The sequence below is a fragment of the Arvicanthis niloticus genome, chromosome 19 (assembly GCF_011762505.2).
Source record: "Arvicanthis niloticus isolate mArvNil1 chromosome 19, mArvNil1.pat.X, whole genome shotgun sequence".
NCBI classification, from domain to species: Eukaryota; Metazoa; Chordata; class Mammalia; order Rodentia; family Muridae; genus Arvicanthis; species Arvicanthis niloticus.
Genome location: NC_047676.1, coordinates 47007847 through 47011935, shown reverse-complemented (window position 1 = coordinate 47011935; position 4089 = coordinate 47007847). Strand labels below are relative to the sequence as shown.

General features: G+C 41.4%; 1 non-coding gene across 1 annotated transcript; it reads right to left on the bottom strand.

Moving 5' to 3' along the window:
• Window positions 1–879: 879 nt before the first annotated feature.
• Window positions 880–986, bottom strand: LOC117724071 (U6 spliceosomal RNA). The gene has a single exon (XR_004608760.1). It is a non-coding gene; the product is annotated as a U6 spliceosomal RNA (small nuclear RNA).
• Between the last annotated feature and the right edge of the window lie 3103 nt (window positions 987–4089).

Genomic DNA, 4089 nt, shown 5'->3' with positions numbered 1-4089 from the left:
TTCCTCTATCCGGTATAACCATTACACAACATACAAGGGAACAGAAGACAACTCTTCCACTCATGTGGGAAAAAGCTGCCACCCCTTAAAGAGCCAGTTGATGTACTTTTGGAGTTGTTCTTAATATTGCAGCTAAAATTCTTTGGAGAATTTTTGGCCGGAGAGTCAAGATCACCAAGTAACCCTTCGGAACGAAGTCCTTCTGCCTCTTCTTAGCTCCTAGGTTCCTGCAATCATCACTGAATACATTCTAATGAATCACAGAGAACAGGGGAGAAAGTGGGTAGAATTAATTATAGAGTAACCTGGAAATCTCTCAAGAAGTGAAACAAAGGCCTTTCTCCTGATTTACATTTTAGGCGGACATTATACTATTTCTTTAGCTTCCAGGACAGATAGCTTTCCTGAGAGACTTCCTGTTCAGGTCCTTGACGGGCCTGTTTGGATTAACGCTTGCAGGAGGGAAAATGCTATGTTTTCATACTATATTAGAAAGCTTCTTCCTCTACATTAGTCCCACGTGAATTTGCAGTCCTGGAAACAGGTTTGACAGTTATCCATTAATATCCTGTCTTTTCCCAGACCCAGAGCTAGGACTCATGTTCCTCTGAGCAATAATTAGGGTCCTGCTGCTCCCATTCTTGGTTTGATGAGCTGCTGATTATAAGGAAAGGCTCCAGACTAATGTCTTCTCATCCTGCTGATAGCTAACTACCCCCCTAACATGGTCGATTACTGTGCTACCTAGCATGGTGGGCAACCAAAGTAAACCCAACTCACTGTCTTGCTGAATCTAGCATAACCAGAAGCTTCCTCCCCAAAGCTTCCCCTTTTGACCTTGAGCCAAGAACACTCATGTTTGCATCATATTTCCTTTTAAAATATATAGAATGCTTAACAGACTTGCATGTCATCCTTCCACAGGGACCATGCTAATTTTCTCTACATTGTTCCAATTTTAGTATATATGTTGCCAAGACAAGCACTCATTTCTGTTCCCAGTACCCACATGGTTCTCACTGTCTGTCTCTGTCTATCTCTGTTTGTCTCTGTCTCTCTGTCTCTCTCTCTCCTTCTCTCACCTTTTTTTTACTAAATGTTTGTGTTTTGCCTGCATGCATGTCTGTGCACCATGGGCATGCAGTACTTTCAGAGGCCAAAAGAGGGCATCAGATCCCCTGCTACAGGAGTTACAGGTGGTTGTTTGCCATCATGTGGGTACTGGGAATAGAACCTAGATCCTCTTTAAAAGCAGCCAGTGTTTTTACCTGCTGAGCCACCTCTCTAGCCCCCTTTTCTTTTTTGAACATGTGACCTATGACCTTAAACTGAACATGCTCAAAGATAGGCCCACTCTTACATGTAGTTTTACATATAAATATGTATAAACTCCCTAAAATAAAATCCCCATGCTTCATTTGTTTGAGGAGAGCAGTCAAGAGGCTGAGGCAGAAGGACCTGAACAGAGACCAAGCCAGCCTGAGATACACAGCAAAGAGTCTATAAACAAACAAACCAACCTCCTCCAAGTCTATGCCCTTGGTTAAACTCAGTGAGTCACAAACAAATAAATAGAAAAAAGATTGTAGGGAGGAGAGGAGGTAGACAGAAGTAATAGATAGGAGGAGGTAGACAGAAGTAATAGATGGAAGAGATTTGGGGATAACAATGGTCACTATGTATTACATACCTGTGTGAAACTGCCAAAGAACAAATTTTATTTAAAAGAGGGAAAACGTTAAAATAGCAAAACAAATAAACAAACAAACTGAATCAACCAACCAACCAACCAAAAACAAATAAATAAAATGAAATGAAAATTACAGGTTATACACTAAGAACAAAAAAACAGTCATAGATTAAGCAAGGAGCGAACCAGACAAAGTACATTACTAATTATCATACAAAGTACATTACTAATTAAAAACCTGAAGTAAATCTTAAAACGTTAAGAGTTCAGTTGCAAAATAATAGACCACACTCAAGATATAGCTGCAATGTTGGCAGACAGTGAAGATAGGTAATTTAATGTATATACCACAAAACAAAAGCTACGTAGCAAACATAAAATCAGAAGAAAAGAATATGCCAGGCATATCATCTCTGAATTGTGATAACCTACAAAGAGAACGGCCTTAAAGAAGATGGGAAATTAATTTGACTTCAGAGAAGTAAGGGTGACAATCACAGCAGATGCTTGCAAACAAGGCTAGAAGGAAGTACAACAAAATATTTAGTCACAAAAGAAGAAAAACCTAGAATAATTCCATATGCAACAAAAATAACTCCAGATCCTTTTTCTAAAATGGTAGCACTGAGTGGATTCCATGAGTTTGAGGAGTGAAGGAGGAGGAGAAGGGAGAGGAGAGAAAACATGAAATTGGGAAGAAATAGTGGAGGGGGGATGGAGAGGAACTGGAGGGGAGGGAATGAGGGTGGGCAGACTTAGCCAAACATAAAACGCTCATGTATGAAACTCTCAATCAAAAAAAAAAGAATAAATAAATAAAAAAGAAAGAAAGAAAGAAAAGAAAATTTCAAAGTGATCCATCAGAACCATGTTTTTGGCACCTCAAATAAAATATAAACATTTTAACTGGGGAAGAAAATATTTGGGTTTACATAAATGATGAACATTGGAGAAAGAACAAATAAAGGGACCAAATAATTAAAAAGTATATATTTATTTGTTTGTTCTTGAAGTGGGATTTGTTTGTTTGTTTGTTTGTTTTAGTTTGTTGGAGACAGGGTTTCTTTGCATAGCCCTGGCTGTCCTGGAACTTGCTTAGTACATGAGGTTGGCCTCAAACTCAAGAGATCTGCCTGCCTCTGTCTCTCCCCCGAGTGCTGGGATTAAAGTGGAGAGTGAAAAATTATAAAGACCATCTTATAAGATATATGTAGACTTTTTCTTTGCCCTTAGACCTGGGCAGAAAAATGCAGGTCCCAGAACAAGGAACTGAAAATAAGATTTCAGGCCTTCACTACCCCAGGACACTTGCTGGATGGATTACGTTCCTCAAGCCTCAGGCAGTAGGCCCACCTATGGGTAGGAGAGGCCCAAGGCAGGAAGACACATTCCTGACCACAGATAAAGATGCAAGCCACCTAGGTGGGGCTATAGCCGGAAGAAGTGAAGATAGTTAATCTGAAATAGTTGGTAAATGACAGGGTGGGACACAATGACATGTACTGAGTAATTTCCATGGCTATTAACCTTTTAGGGTGGGTTTCTCTGGAATGTTTCGCTATTCTTATGTTATGTATCCTTGGCAACCCCTCACCCCCTCCTCACTCCCCTGGTTTGCGGTTTTCCTCTTTAAAAGACCCCTTAGCCCACCACTCGGTCAAACTCTGCTCTTGAGAGAGCTGGTGGTTTGACCTTGGCCAGCCAACTTCCCTAATAAAGCCTCTGCTGATTGCATCCAGGTATGATTTCTTGTGATCTTTGGGTGGTCGTGATTTCCTGAGACTTGAGGAAGGGTCTTCCAAGTATGGGGGTCTTCAAAAGGTGTGTACCACAACCACCTGCTAAAATGTATACTGTAAATTTAGGCAAGAGTTAACAATTTTTAATTGTGCCCTTCCCCCAGGCCTGAGAAGACCTGCAAGTCATTTACCACAATAGACCAAGCAACAGTAGGACCTAGGAGAGGCATTGCATTACCAGCCTTGGCACCTTGGAGCCTGCTACCTGAGCTAAGAAGAATGGACTGCCTGCTGAGCTAGCCTTGACACCTTCCAGACTGCTATCTCCTTGCCCAGCCCCTGGGCTGAACCAAGAAAAGACTCTGGGGGGTGGGGCTTCCCCTTTATATGTGAAAACAAATTATTAAACTTCGGGCCTTGATCAGAATACTTTGTCTTGGCCCCACGTTTCTCTCGCCCTCCATTCCCGTTCATTCCCAGGCTTCCTCTCAGGAGAACCCAGTTTCTCATAGCTGCAGGCAGCTACATTTAATAGTAAACAGAAAACCAGTCCCATATTAAAGTAAGTGCCAGGAACCCAAGGCACAGGTTCACCATTTTCTATTTCTTCAGCTGTGAAGGGGGATGTGTAGAATAACTGACCTCTCTTTATGCTTCTTC